We start from the raw sequence: 16,258 nt of genomic DNA on the forward strand, positions 1-16,258 counted from the left end.
ATCAGACGCAAAGGAGGGACCTCTCCTTCTATTAGTTGGACTACTTCCTATATGGGGGACTAGGGTCCAATCCCTCGGTCTCAGCTCCCGCCACCATTCAATTATACCAGTGAACAGGCATTCCATACAGGATGCAAAAACTGGACCTTTACCTGCCCCTGCAGTCCTCATTGGTGGAGCCTCTCGTTGCTGGATCCTCAGTGCAGCAGGGTGGTCCTCCTATGGTCCTTTTTCCAAGTCGGTCAATATCTGAGGTCTAGGTGGCAGGAGTGCCACTCGGAAAGTGCTCTTAGGGCAGAACGCGGTTGGTAGCCAATGGGCCACCAGGTTCCCTACTACCTCGTGACCACTTCCTGGGGAGTGTCATATGGCTATTCTAGGTGTTAAGACATCATTAGCCCACCCCAGGAAACCTGCCCCTGGGAAAAACAATTTGGCAACTGGTTTCTGCTCTCTCTTACCCATGCCAGCCTGTCTACCTCAACTGTGCGGCAGCCTTCCCCCATGGTGTCACACATCTGCCTTCAAAGGAGGCTTCATCTTTGAAGCCTGCCTTTTTGGGGCTAATATCCAAGTGACTTCCTGTAGGAGGGAGGTGACACCTCCCTGGCCTGCAATCCTTCACTGTTCTCCTTCCTGTGTCCTGAGTCGTTGGCATGTCTGTACAGTGGGGCAGAAAGCTGTCTTGTTGAGCACGCTCCATGTGTGCCCGGGAAGCCACAAGAGTTTTAAAGGCTAGAAAGTATCAGCTTCACTACAGCTGCACATAGCAACAAGTTACATTAATTCCGACTTGAGATACAAGCCGGCCTTCATGTAATGAGTTGTTTGATACCTTGGAGTGCCTACTTTGGTTGCAACGTTCAGGAGTTAGCACTGATGAGAGGGTCAGCATGTAACCCTGTACTCGCCAATTGGGCGACCACATCTTTCCACAGTGAAACAGCAGCTTTGCGTGTTTTACTGTCAAGACATGCACAGTACATGGCCTGTCTGTGCTATATGTTACACTCTGCTTTAGGGCTCGGTAGACCTGTAGGAGAGGTAACACCAACACAGGTCCAGGGGAATTGTGGCTTTGCCATTGCTTTCAATGGCAAAGTCAGGCTAGCATTGAATTACTTCTTTACCAGTCAGCAGTGGCAGACTGGAAGACTTGTTTTACTTGGGAATCCTCCAGGGTGGCACAGCCAGTGCTGCAAACCCTGAGGTAACGCTCTAACTTATTTGCTGTGGGAACTAAGGGACCATTTACTAGGCTCTTGAGGTAAGTTGGGCATTTCCAATCGGGTACAGACAATTCGACATAGACTTTAGGGTCAGGACACTGGCACTAAGGTATGGTTAGCAGGCCTAAGTGCACTCTGAGTCGAAACACCAGCTGCATCAGTTGAAAAACTAGGGGGTGACGATACAAAAAGAGGCATTTCCTTACATTTACACATCCAATTCTTCGATCTTTTTAACACCTTCTTAAAGTGTTATCTTGGTATTACCATCACAACCCTCAGAGGAAACACTCCTTCCAACTTCACCCACCTCCATAGATTCATCCACATTCACATGGTCAAAATGAATCTGAGAACTAATTTCTTCATTCTGAGAATTCTGACTTACATCATCATTGTTCTTTCATTAATATAGTATTTGATACAAATGCATAATTTGGAGCAGCCTTTGCCTACCATGGTTTTCTCAAAGAATCATCCATGCTACTAGAATTTTGTCTACGCTTACATTGTGCTGTTTCACAATGGAATGTAAACTCATGTGGCAAATAATACCAACATATAATTCCACAGAATTGTTCATAACTCTCACCACCTTCTTGGAGGAACTAAAATGTACTCTTCCCTTTTCCAATCTTTCTGACAGATTTAACAAGGAGCCACTGACCCAGCTTTAAACTAACCTCATGCACACCAAGTTTAGTATCAGAATATTTCTTACTCTTCTCCTGAGATGGTAAAATGTGTTTTCTCACATCTTAAACATCCCACTCCACCATCTTCACACTGTTCATCTATCCTGGGGTCACTTTAGAATGTAGAACATGCTCTCTCATAAATATAAATGGGCTTTCACCAAAACAATCATGTGGAGTTACTCTATATTCTGACATTTTCTGTAGCTCAAAACCATATTCTTTTTCCCTTATTGAATAACTGTACAATACTTTTGATTATTTGTTAGCCTTCTCCACAACAGCATTTCCTCTAGGATGATAAAGTGCTGTGAACTTATGTTCAGTTTCAGCAAACTTAATAAAACTCTTCATTGCCTCAGACTTAAACTGAACACAGTTGTCACTCGAAACAGAAACCAGAAATCCTTCTCTCAAAAATACTTCATCAAGGAAGTTAATTATTGTCTTGGTGTCTATTTTCTTCGCCACACTCAACTCAATCCACCTACAAACATATCCACCAACACAACAATATAATTACCTCCACCATCATTTTTTGTGATGGGTCATCTGATGCGCAAACTGTATTATTCAATGGTAATTTGGGACACACTAAAGGATAAAAGGGAGGATTCAAAGTTTTCTGAGACTTATCCACACATTCTATACAATGCTTAAAAATCTTTCAGTCTTCAAGTCTACCTTAGGCTACCAATACAAAGCCTTCACATTACATTCCAGAGAGGTAATCATTTCCTTAATATCACTTGGTGGAATAACGTTACCACCTCTGAAAATGAACAATCCATCAATACGTAACTCATCATGCACTTTCCAAAATGCTCTCAGATCAGTAAGAACACTCGTCTTAACATCTCTTCACCAACAATCCACAATATTCTCTCTCACAGTCTTAAGTTTTTCTTTTTCACCATAAACATCCATCCACTCATGTTTCTGGAACCTACCACACACATCTTTTTCCACAAACATTCTCACCATGTAAAAATAATTTCAAGAATTCTGACCCACCTCCTTGAGAGGTAATGACATCTTGGTAAAAAAAAATCAGCAGTGACACCCTTGGCTCCAGCACAAATGTAACTTCATTACCATGCTCATGGTTTCGGACATAAGATCAAAACCTTGCAACGTAGGTGCCTTACATTCTGCTGATTTAATTTCCATAAATTACTTCTGACAAGCATTAGGGCAGTCAAATTTTGACTTTTTTCTTAGCAATAAACACATATCATATGCTTTATCAGGACCTTTGAATAAAACTCTGCCAGACCCCAAAAGGATCTGAGCACAGAATCGCTGTTAATAGTCTCAATAAGTTTTTACTTTGGTTTAGTTCCAGAATCACTTATTTCATGACACCATTAATTGACATTTTCCCACAAATTCACATTTTGTAATTTCAGTGGTCTGACCTTTTTCTTTAACAATACTCAGCACTTTCTTCATCACCAAAATATCATCCTGAAAGACTGTTACCCCCCCCCCACACCCTCGGGCACATATGCAAAAACAGTGTCAATAGTCTGTGAAATACAGCCACAGCTAAATCAAAAGGCATGCATTGGAATTCTGAACATTCAAAAGTTGAACAAAATGCAGTGAGATGTCTACTCGAGGGATTCAATGCTATCTGATAATATGGAAAACCCCTTTGCATGTCTAGTGAGGGATAACATTTCATAAGTCGTGGGTAAAGGAAACTGGCAATCTACAATATTGTTATTCAAACCTCTCAAATCCATACACTGATGAACCTTGCCATTGGCACACCCGGCTGCTGAGGGAGAAACCCCTTTGATGCTTCCACAGTTTCAATGACGTGTGCATCTTTCAATTTCATTTTCTTGATCTCCTCTCTAACAATAAAAGAAATATTATGTGTTTTGTGTATTTTTGGCATGGCATCAGCTTTGCGACTAATCTGATGAGTAAAACCTTTCAATTTTCCAATATGTCCATTCAACACTGAAGAGAACTCCTCCAACACTCATGTAAGAGGGGTCAGAAAATGGAGGGACGCAATAGTATGATTATAGAATGGTTTATTAAAGTACAAGTATGGTAATACTAGTCTCTTATACTGTTGCCTTTGGTGGCTTTTAGGCTTTTCTTCTCTTTTGCCTTCTTTGTGGGACTTCACGCTTTCCTCTTGATCTTCTTTCTTTTTCCCAGGGTCAACTCAGGAGGAGAATGCAAAGAAAAGAAGAACACATGCAGCTGGTAAGTATATCCTTCCTTATTCTCTATCCTTTCCCTCTCTAGTTCCTTCTTCTTTTCTTTCTCTGTTGCTTCTCGGGATGGGACTTCCCTCGTTCTCGCTCTCTGTCTCTCTTCTCTGCTGTTGATCTCTCCTTATTGTTTCTTGCTGCTACTCTCTGCCCTTCCTTTATGATTGGATTTCCTGTCTTCCTTTTCTCTCTTTTTCTCTTTTCTTCTCTGGTTTCAATTGTCTTTTCTTTTCTGTCTTTCACTGGCTTTTGCTGAATTTTTTATTTCTTGATCTCGTTTACTTTGTTATCTGAATAAAATACATGGGTACAACTCTTGTCTCTTGCGTTTTTTCTGTTCTTGTTGCTGTTTGCCTATGGGCTTTCCTGAACAATTGATTACTTCGAGGCCTCAGTTCTATTTAAGTTTGAAAAAAAAGAAAATCTATAGGCTCCCTGCAGCTGAGACCGGGATACAGTCCTTTTGTTATGTGGGCAAAAAGGGATTTTAGGGGAAAATAAAGAATACTGCCCTGGAGCTACTAAAGAAAATAAACAATAATCCCAGAACCACAAATCCCCCCTCCAATAAACATGATCTCCAGAAAACAACCCATTCTCGTCTTCCCACCTCCCCTCCTGTCCCGTACCTGGTAGGCCACGCACTCCAGAGCGTGGCCGGCTTCAGCACGTTGCATCCGCCTGGTTCCCTGCTCTCAGGGGCCTGCAGTCGGCTGGGGTCGTCCTCCTCAGAGATGCCGTCATTGTGTTCCCGGAAGCGTCCTCCTCCGGTGGTTGCCCTCTTTCCTGTGCAGTACGGGCCCTTAAAAAGCCCCGCTGATTCATCACTGTCCGTCCTGTCCGGAGATGCACATAGCACTTCCGGGTCCGGAAAGCCGTCACCGGAAGTCCCCCCCGGGGCCTGCCTGACCCAAGACCGTACCCCTGGGGCACCTAGGGGCATCTTCCGCTGAGGATGCCCTGTCACAGTCACTGTTTCTGGACAGTGGCCGTTTGGGCCACAGGCCAACCGGATACCAGGAAAGGAAATCAGAACTAGCAAGAAGATGGCCAGGTGAGTGATGAACTTGAAAGGAAAAGGATTGCAGGGATAAGAACCAACGAAGAACTCACGCATTAGAGTCCTTATGCTTCGCCAACCAGGTCAAGTGGGCATGGTCGGTAAACAAGGTAAAGGTCCGACCCAACAAATAGTAGTGCAAAGATTCAATGGCCCACTTAATCGCCAAGCATTCCTCTCCAGGGTAGGGTAATACCTCTCCCAGGGCAAAAGCTTACGGCTCAAGAATACTATGGGATGGTAGAGCCCATGTTCATCAGCTTGGGAAAGAACAGCCCTGAGGCCCTGGTCCGAGGCGTCTGTCTGTACTTGGAAAGGCTGCTGAAAATCAGGACATCGTAACACAGGCTTGACAGTGAGATGTTTCAAGAGCTCGAAGCAGTTTTTCTCTAATTCAGACATATGAGAGATTTGGTTAGGTTTGTTTTTCACTAACAGGGCGGTGAGGGGAGCCGCGATTTCGGAGAAATTAGGGACTAATCTTCTGTAGTATCCAACCATCCCCAGAAAGGCTCAGACATCTTTCTTTCTTTTGGGAAAAGGAATCTGGGTGATGGCTTGCACTTTTTCCAGTTGGGGTTTCACTGTTCCCTGACCGTTAATATAACCTAAGTAATTAATGGAGTTATACCATAGTTTACATATATCCGGGTTTGCTGTAAAGTCTGCATCTCTAAGGGCAGATAAGACATTTGTTAAATGGGATAAGTGTTCTTTCCATGATTCACTACAGATGATGATGTCATCTAAGTAGGCTGCTGCATACTTTTGAAAGGGTCTCAGTACCAGATTTAACTTGGAAGGTTGCGGGTGCGCCATGGAGACCAAAACGAAGGACTTTAAAGTGATAAAGACTGGAGGGGGTGGAAAACCCAGTCTTTTCTTTGTCTTCTTCCTTTAGGGGTATCTGTCAATACCCTTTTGTAAGGTCCAAGGTGGTCATGTACTTGGCTTTCCCTAGACGTTCTAACTCGTCAATTCTGGGCATGGGGTACGTGTCAAAGTGGGAAAGGGCATTTAATTGACGGAAGTCAATGCAGAATCTAATCGTACCATCAGGTTTTGGTACCAGTACAATGGGAGAGCACCATGGACTGGAGGATCGCTCAATGATACCTGCCTGTAACATCTCTTTTACTTCTTGTGCTACTACCTTTCGTCTAGCCGCAGGTATCCAATATGGTCTTTGTCTAGCGATTTTATCCCTTTTTGTCCATATGTGCTGAAAAATTAAATGGGTCTTCGCTGGGATTTTTGAAAAATGTCAATGTTGTTATCTACTATCTTAGTTTAGTGTGACTTCTGTAGCGAGGAGAGACGTGTACCGAATTGGGGTCTTTCTTTTCGGTTTTCTTGTGTGCTCAAGGGGTATAGAGGTAGATCACCTACAGAGCCGTTGCTGACTAAGAAAACACAGCAGGTTTCCTCTGCCTCATGCCATTGTTTAAAGAGATTTAGATGGTAGATCTGCTCCCTCCCGTTGGGAATTTCTAGTTTATAAGTCACAGAAGTGACCTGTTCAAGTACTGCAAAGGGACCTTGCCACTGGGCTAGTAGTTTATTCTCTGTGCTTGGCAGTAATACCAGGACCTTCTGCTCTACGTCTAGGGTTCTGGGCCGAGACCTCTTGTCAAAATACCTTTTTGTAGTGTCTTGGGCATGTTTTAGACATGTATGAGCAGCTTCCTATACCTCATGTAGTGTTTCGTTTAATTCCTGCACATAACTGAGCACATGTTTGTTTTCTGTGTCCACCTCCTCCCACTGCTCCACCAGCATGTTGAGCAAGGTGCATGGTTGACATCCAAAGAAGAGCTCAAATAGGCTATGCCCTGTGGACGACTGGATATGGGGGGCGGAGGGCATAGAGAACCAAGGGCAACTTCCTTTCCCATTTTTTCCCTGACTCATTAATGGCCTTCCACAGGAGATTTTGAATCGTTTGGTTCTACCGCTTTACGAGACCATCAGTCTGGGGATGGTACCCTGATGATCTGATCTGCTGGATTCCCAGTATCTGACATATCTCTGCCATTAGGCAGGACATAAAAGAAGTCCTTGATCTGTCAATATTTCTTTAGGAAAACCCACTCTAGCGAAGAATTCTATCATAGCCTGGGCTATTGTTTTGGTGGTCATGCTAGCAATGGGAATAGCCTTAGGTGAACGGGTAGCATAATCCACCAAAACCAGTAGATATTGATGGCCTTTGACTGAGGGTGTTAAGGGGCCTACTAAGTCCATACCAACTTGTGTAAATGGTACCTCAATAATAGGCAAGGGTTGGAGTGGAGTCTTATAATCGTTGGATGGATTAATGAGTTGGCATCGTGGCCAGGCCTGGCAAAGTTTCCTAATATCCCCATAAAGCCCGGGCCAATAGAAGCGTTTTGTGATAGCTTCTTCTGTCTTTTCTCTCACTAGATGCCCCTCACCGTTGTCCCCGTGTGTTAGGTACAATACCTGTTCCCTAAATGGATGAAGAACCACCAACTGGCATTGGAATTCGGACTTTGTCTATATAGCAAGTCGTTTCTCAGTTGGAATGAAGGACCTACCGACTGATGTGCTGGAGCTAGAGCTAAGTTCCAAGCATGTCTCAAACTTGAGTCTTCCTTTTGAGATAGTCCAAATTGACGGACCACTGATAGAGCGGTGTTCAGGGATTCGGCAGGAGAGGAGGTCATCATATATCATCTACTATTCTCTTTTTTCTGTGCTTTCATGAGCTTTTCTCTGGGTCGACTGTCTTCTATTCTGACTGAGGGGAAGGGGGCTTTTTTCCACCAGTTCTCTGTGGCGCTCTCTTGCTTGAGACTTTCTAGAAGCTCTGGGAAGGCTACATAGTCGGTCCTGATTATCAGGTCTTCCCCTAAATCGGGTATTACCCCCACAGTGAGCTGCTCCTCCTGGCCTCTCCAATTAATAGTTACATTAGCTACCGGATAAAGCTTTTGATCTCCATGGACGCAGGTTATTAAGACAGTTGCTCTTTATTCCCATTGTTGGGGCTGTACATAGTTTTTGTTGACTACACTCTGATTACACCCTGAATCCACAAGTATGTTCCTTTCCTCATTATTAACTCTTATGGGTATAGTATATTTTGGTTTTCCCTGTGCCAGCCCATAGGACTTGTCCTTTTGCTAGACTGATTTCCATCAGCTCTTCAGGTTCCTTGTTAAGGGGGCAGTGTCTGGCTATGTGGCCCCACTCAGTGCAATGAAAGCATTGGGGTCCTGCATTGAAGTCTCTCGGAGGGCCACAGGAACTACTGGGTTTTTCTAGGCTGGGGTTTGGGGTGGGTCTCACAAACAGTGGTTTAGGGTTGGGACCCTTATTGGTGGAAGGAGTACCTCTGGTAGGAGTATTCCTGAATTCTGGAGCTCGATGAAACGCGCAGGCAAGTTCAACAGCAGTTGTGTTAGTGAGATTTGGATGCTGTTGAATCCAGATTCTAATGGATGGAGGAAGTGCATCTAAATACTGTTCTAATACTATCTTATCAAACATACTGTCTTTAGAAGTTTCTGTGGGATTGAGCCATTTTCCCACTGCATTTTGTACTCGGTAATATAATGTACAAGGATTTTCTTGGCAAGCCTACTTGGTTTGAAGCGAACCCTATAGTTTTCTTGATCTAGCCAAATTCTTTCCAGAAGGCTTTTCTGATTTCTGCATAAGGCGTCACACCCCCTGGATTTACAGCCTGATAGGCAGCTTGTAGTGTCCCTGGAAGAAGAGTTGCGATATATTGTCCCCACTTATCTGCTGGCCAGTTAGAGGAGCTAGCGACCCGCTCAAAGTTGGTAAAGAACGAATCTGGGACATCGGTTACTTGGTACTTTTGCAACACACTACTGGGAACATTTGGCTGCACTTTAGTGCTGGCAATAATATCAGTCAATTTCACCAGAGCCGTTTCGTGAACCAATTAGTTGTTAGCGATGATGGTCGCCTGACTCTTCAAAGCCATCTCAAGGGCCTCCCTCTCAACCTTGGCTGCTCGGAGTTGCTCTTCCCACACTTGTTGGAGATGCCTCTGACCCTCCACTAACTGCACAATCATATCAGCCAATGATGGTTTGTCCTCCATTTCTTTGCTTGGTAGACAGGTGTGGGATTACAGGGGAAGTAAATCCCACTTCTGACACCACTGTAAGAGGGGTCAGAAAATGGAGGGACGCAATAGTATGATTATAGAATGGTTTATTAAAGTACAAATATGGTAATACTAGTCTCTTATACTGCTGTCTTTGGTGGTTTTTAGGCTTTTCTTCTCTTTTGCCTTCTTTGTGGGACTTCACGCTTTCCCCTTGATCTTCTTTCTTTTCCCAAGGGTCAACTCAGGAGGAGCATGCAAAGAAAAGAAGAACACATGCAGCTGGTAAGTATATACTTCCTTATTCTCTATCCTTTCCCTCTCTAGTTCCTTCTTCTTTTCTTTCTCTGTCGCTTCTCTGGCCGGGACTTCCCTCGTTCTCCCTCTCTTTCTTTCTTCTCTGCTGTTGATCTCTCCTTATTGTTTCTTGCTGCTACCCTCTGCCCTTCCTTTATGATTGGATTTCATGTCTTCCTTTTCTCTCTTTTTCTCTTTTCTTCTCTGTTTACAATTGTCTTTTCTGTTCTGTCTTTCACTGGCTTTTGCTGAATTTTCTATCTCTTGATTTCTTTTACTTTGTTATCTGAATAAAATACAAGGGTACAACTATCGTCTCATGCTTTCTTTCTGTTTCTTGTTGCTGTTTGCCTATAGGCTTTCATGAACAAATGATTACTTCGAGGCCTCAGTTTTATTTAAGTCTGAAAACAAAAACAAAAAAATAATCAATAGGCTCCCTGCAGCTGAGATCGGGATCCGGTCCTTTGTTATGTGGGCAAAAAGGGATTTTAGGGGAAAATGAAGAATACTGACCTGGAGCTACTAAAGAAAATAAACAATAATCCCAGGACCACTAATACCCCACCCCCCCCAGCAAACATGATCTCCAGAAAACAACCTGTTCTCGTCTTCCCACCTCCCCTCCTGTCCCGTACCTGGCTAGGCCACGCTCTCCAGAGCGTGGCCGGCTTCAGCACCTTGCGTCCTCCTGGTTCCCTGCTCTCAGGCGCAGCAGTCGGCTGGGGTCGTCCTCCTCAGCGATGCTGTTGTCGGGTTCCCGGAAGCGTCCTCCTCCAGTGGTTGCCCTCTCTCCTGTGCAGCGCGGACCCTTAAAAAGCCCCGCTGATTCATCGCTGTTCGTCCTGTCGGGAGATGCACATAGCACTTCCGGGTTGAGAAAGCAATCACCGGAAGTCCCCCCGGGGCCTGCCTGACCCAAGACCGTACCCCTGGGGCACCTAGGGGTGTCTTCTGCTGAGGACGCCCTGTCACAACTCACCTTCTAGTATCTTCTCAATCACAAGCTACCAAGACCTGTTTTAGATGCTTTGTACTCTAGATCATGCCCAACCTTCTTTGATCCCTCCATCCCAGCACTGATGGGCCATCTTTAGGTACATTTAACATACAGAGAGCATATCTGGTAAACACAAGTTGCCTATTCCCTACTACATAAATTTTCTTACCAGTGTTACTCTCAATGTTTGATATTGTTGATTTCAAATTAGTACAAATTTTAGACATAAAAAATGCTTCTCCAAGACAATCTTTGCAATTATAGTGTAAGGTGACCCTGAATCAGCTGCCACCTGCAAAGAAACCCCACCATGAAGGTTTCTTACTTCCTTCACTCGAAATGTTTAACACTACTTTTTCTAAAGTCTCTATTGACTTCTCCTCCTTCCAAAGCATCATCATCAGATGAAATCACCACTGCTGTCAACCACACAGCCTACACTAGTTTTCTTTTGTGACTTTCTCTTACACACTCTAGAACAATTACCCACTAAACAACATTCCAAACACTTTTCAGATTTAGCAGGATATCTCTCAAATTTGGCCGAGTGTGAATTACTACCACACCAAAAACATACTATGGCCCTCATTCTGACCCTGGCGGTCAGTGCTAAAGCGGCGGCCAACCCGCCAACAGGCTGGCGGCCGAAAAATATGAATTCTGACCCTGGCGGGAACCGCCAACACAGGCCGCCGCTTTAACACTCCGACCGCCACGGCGGTACAAACAAACAGCGCGGCGGTCACCGCCAACAGGCAGGCGGCAGACAATGTACCGCCCACCCTATCACGACCCACCAATCCGCCACCTTTTCCGGGCTGGGAGCCCCGCCGATAAAAACACGGCGGAAACAGACATCTCCAATGGAAAACGCTTACCTCGACACACTCCACGCGGAATCGGAACAGCATGGAACCCGAACTCCACATCCTCCCAGCCATTGCCTTCCTGCTCTTCTTCCAGGATCACGAACCTCGCCGCAGACGACAACGGTGAGTACTGCACCTACGACACAGGGGAGGGGGGAGGAGGAAAGGTTACGGGCACACACATACGCCACAAACCCACCCCCACCGAAATACCTACACACCTATGCAGATAAAAAAGTCAGAGTGACACCCCCAAACCCCCCCCCCAAAACAAAGACAAAAGCCAATGAATGTAAAAGTAGAACCATATTATTGCAACAATAAAGTATAGCGACCTTAGCAATATATGAAGAATGAATACACATCTAGAACTCTATCCATACAAGCAGCAAAAGTCCGGCCCAGTCAATCAAAGTCCAAAGGTCCGTGGGCCAATCTGCAGCAACACATGGGCAAAGCCCACACACGAGATCCAGTCCATTGGAGAGAACACTGCTGGGGCATCACTAAATTAAAAAGACAGGCACCTCAGGGGGAAGTGAAGGGGGGGCACCTCAGCCACATGAGTCCTTGACGCCAGATCCACGAAGGGCCTCCATGCCCACTGTGCCATCCTGGGGAGTGCAAAGCCACAGTCTCACAAGTCTCTACAGTGGGTGGATTGCCCACTGTGCCATCCTGGGGAGTGCAAAGCCACAGTCTCACAAGTCTCTACAGTGGGTGGATTGCCCACTGTGCCATCCTGGGGAGTGCAAAGCCACAGTCCATCAGGTGGATTACAGAGACCACTGGTCATGGAGGAGGCATGGTGGGCAGAGTGCGTCGTGAAGGCCTGCCCGACACAGAACCGGGACTGCCAATGGGCCAGCGGTGCTTGACAGGAAGGGCCCAGCGGAGCGGTGCTTGAGATGAAGGGCCCAGCGGAGCGGTGCTTGAGATGAAGGGCCCAGCGGAGCGGTGCTTGAGATGAAGGGCCCAGCGGAGTGGTGCTTGAGATGAAGGGCCCAGCGGAGCGGTGCTTGACAGGAAGGGCCCAGCGGAGCGGTGCTTGAGATGAAGGGCCCAGCGGAGCGGTGCTTGAGATGAAGGGCCCAGCGGAGCGGTGCTTGACAGGAAGGGCCCAGCGGAGCGGTGCCTGAGATGAAGGGCCCAGCAGAGCGGTGCTTGAGATGAAGGGCCCAGCGGAGCGGTGCTTGAGATGACGGGCCCAGCGGAGCGGTGCTTGACAGGAAGGGCCCAGCGGAGCGGAGCCTGAGATGAAGGGCCCAGCGGAGCGGTGCTTGAGATGAAGGGCCCAGCGGAGCGGTGCTTGAGATGAAGGGCCCAGCGGAGCGGTGCTTGACAGGAAGGGCCCAGCGGAGCGGTGCTTGAGATGAAGGGCCCAGCGGAGCGGTGCTTGAGATGAAGGGCCCAGCGGAGCAGTGCTTGACAGGAAGGGCCCAGCGGAGCGGTGCCTGAGATGAAGGGCCCAGCAGAGCGGTGCTTGAGATGAAGGGCCCAGCGGAGCGGTGCTTGAGATGAAGGGCCCAGCGGAGCGGTGCTTGACAGGAAGGGCCCAGCGGAGCGGTGCTTGAGATGAAGGGCCCAACGGAGCGGTGCTTGACAGGAAGGGCCCAGCGGAGCGGTGCTTGACAGGAAGGGCCCAGCGGAGCGGTGCGTCTCACGGCGGGGCCCTGTTCAGCGGTGCTCCTCACGGCGGGGCCCTGTTCAGCGGTGCTCCTCACGGCGGGGGCCTGTTCAGCGGTGCTGGTCACGGCGGGGCCCCGTTCAGCGGTGCTCCTCACGGCGGGGCCCTGTTCAGCGGTTCTGGTCACGGCGGGGCCCCGTTCAGCAGTGCTTCTCACGGCGGGGCCCCGTTCAGCAGTGCTTCTCACGGCGGGGCCACGTTCAGCGGTGCTCCTCACGGCGGGGCCCTGTTCAGCGGTGCTCCTCACGGAGGGGCCCTGTTCAGCGGTGCTCCTCACGGCGGGGCCCTGTTCAGCGGTTCTGGTCACGGCGGGGCCCTGTTCAGCGGTGCTCCTCACGGCGGGGCCCTGTTCAGCGGTTCTGGTCACGGCGGGGCCCCGTTCAGCGGTGCTTCTCACGGCGGGACCCTGTTCAGCGGTGCTCCTCACGGCGGGGCCCTGTTCAGCGGTGCTCCTCACGGCAGGGCCCTGTTCAGCGGTTCTGGTCACGGCGGGGCCCCGTTCAGCGGTTCTGGTCACGGCGGGGCCCTGTTCAGCGGTTCTGGTCACGGCGGGGCCCTGTTCAGCGGTGCTCCTCGCGGCGGGGCCCTGTTCAGCGGTGCTCCTCACGGCAGGGCCCTGTTCAGCGGTGCTCCTCACGGCGGGGCCCTGTTCAGCGGTGCCTGTCTTGTGTTTCCAGTGAACCACACCTGGCCAATACTTGCCGCTCACTCTGCATCGGACCTTTCCGTTGCGGGGCCCTCCTGTGATGGAGTCCTGGGGCCCTGGCTCTCCTTCGATACCCCCGGAATGGGGCTGGTGGGGCCCTCATGGCCAGGTCGGCTGCTCCCTGCCTTTTGCGCCTTTCTGCCCTTGCCCTCCTTGGCAGACTGTCCGTGGCCCTTGGCTCCCTTGGCTCCCTTAGCCGATGTGGCAGGTGATGGTGCAAGGCTACCCTCCTTGGGGGCAGGCGTATCAGGCCTGTCGCGCCTGCCCTTCAGTTTTTTGGTCCTCTTCCCAGGGGGGGGGGCTGGCTGTGCCTTTGCTGCTGGATGATGTCCCAGCCCAAGGAAAGGGCGGACTCCAAAAACCAGGCACGACTTTCTTTGGGGTTGCTGGGCTGGTGGTGGCTGAGGTGTTTGTGGAACTCTTACGGGATGGAGGGGGTAGGTCAGGTGAGGAAAAGAGGTCCACTTTAGAGAGGAAAATTTTCTTTGGAGCCATGGGAAGGGTGGCTGGAGTGGGTATGGGAGTGGAGGAAGAGGATGTGGTTGTAGGAGAGTCAAGTGTGCTGTCTTTGGGTGCAGGTGCTTGGGCCGGAGGCTGACGTGAGGTGGATGGCTGTTGTTTGGGTGCCTGCCTGCGTTTGTGTGGTTGGGAAGCGGGGGTGACAGACACACTGGGAGAGGACACAGGGGACGTGTACATGGCAGTGGGGGTGGTGACTGCACGTGTGCGGACTGGTGTGGAGGGTGTGCTGGTGATGGGTGCAATGGCTGATGGTGGTGTGCTTGCAGGTGTGTGTGGAGACGTCACAGGGAGGGAGGAGGGAGACGAGGAGGTGGGGGACACAGAGGAGGTAGTGGCTGTTGGCATGTCTGCATCTGGATGTTGCTTGGGTGAATGCTTGTGTGTCCTGTGGTGCTTATGTCTGGATGACCTGCCCTTGGGTGTTGAGGTGTGTGCAGGCTGGTCTGTAGGTGTGGATGGGATAGGCAGAGGAACAGGGGAGTGGGACTGGGTGGAGGGAGTCAGAAGAGGGAGGCTGGAGACAGGGGCAATCGCTGCCGTCAGTGCTGAGGCCAGAGCGTTGAACGATCGTTGATGGGCAGCCTGACCCGAATGAAGGCCCTCCAGGTATGCATTGCTTTGATGCACCTCCCTCTTCACACCCTGGATGGCATTCAAAAGGGTAGACTGCCCAACAATGATGGTCCTCAGGAGGTCAATGACCTCCTCACTGAGGGCAGCAGGGGTGACTGGGGCAGGGCCTGAGGTGCCTGGGGCGAAGGAGATGGCCGGCTTCCTGGCCTTGCGGGCACGGGTCGAAGGCCGAGGGGCTGCTGGGAGGGCGGAGCTGGTGCGCTGGGTGGCGGCTGTACCTGTTTCTGCGGTGGGCACGGATGTTGCCGCCACCGCAAGGGAGCTCCCTTCCGAGGACGTGTCGGTGTCGCTGCCGTCTCCACGGGTCCCCGTGGTGGAGCCCCCCTCGCCCTCAGTCTCACTGGTCATGTCGGAGTCCGTTGCATGGCCCTCCGGGGCCATGTGAGATGCAGCTCCCTCTTGCGCCGATGCCACTTCTCCTCCGCCTGATGATGCTAATGCACACATTTACAGAAATACAAAGAAAATGGGGGGGTGGTGGAAAACATAAAGACAAGTTGAGTGCATGCATTGGTGACACCGTTGGCGGAGAGGACAGACACAGAAGCCCCCTGCACTACGCTGCGCACTTGGGGTACACTACTCATTCAATGGGACATGCCCTACAAGCCTATGGGCGACAACTTCCCACACAGTATACACTGGTCCATGAATCGCGTTACTAGGCACCCTACAGAGGTGGGTGGCGGGGGCACAGGACCATACTTCACGGACGGGCCTATCCTACAGAAATCGCCTTGGCCTAGGGATACCCACAGCCCTCCTCCCCCACCCAGGCACCTCCACTGCGCGCGAAATAGCTGAATGTGCTGGTACTCACCCCCTTGTGTCTGCTGTGATGTCCTCAAGCGCACATCTAAATCGGGGTAGGCCACCGCCAGGATCCGGGACATCAGGGGGGTCAAGGTACGACTGGCACCCCTCCTAGGTTGGGAGGCCATCCCCAGCAGAGCCTCCGCGGTCTTCCTGCTCCCGCGGCGGATGTCCTCCCACCTCTTGCGGCAGTGGGTGCCCCTTCTGGTGTGTACCCCCAGGGCCCGGACGTGCCATGCATTCATCATTCGCTGCCCTCCCCTCCATCGTACATCCTCCCCACTCAGCCCAGGCATTGGGCACTATGCATTGCCCCCCCGTGTACTCACCTGTTGGTCTGGAGGCCCGTAGAGTAGCGCATACTGGGGGAGGACCCCGTCCACGAGCTTCTCCAACTCCTCGGAACTGAAG

General features: G+C 49.6%; 1 long non-coding RNA gene across 1 annotated transcript in view; it reads left to right on the plus strand.

The window, feature by feature from the left end:
- The window catches only part of LOC138300399 (uncharacterized), a 63,336-nt gene that overhangs the window by 12,944 nt on the left and 34,134 nt on the right, over nucleotides 1-16,258 (plus strand). Inside the window, exons 2-3 of the long non-coding RNA XR_011204923.1 lie at nucleotides 4,103-4,150; nucleotides 9,558-9,605. This is a non-coding gene — a long non-coding RNA (uncharacterized lncRNA). The remainder of the gene's footprint in view (nucleotides 1-4,102; nucleotides 4,151-9,557; nucleotides 9,606-16,258) is intronic.

The sequence above is a fragment of the Pleurodeles waltl genome, chromosome 6, assembly GCF_031143425.1.
Source record: "Pleurodeles waltl isolate 20211129_DDA chromosome 6, aPleWal1.hap1.20221129, whole genome shotgun sequence".
NCBI classification, from domain to species: Eukaryota; Metazoa; Chordata; class Amphibia; order Caudata; family Salamandridae; genus Pleurodeles; species Pleurodeles waltl.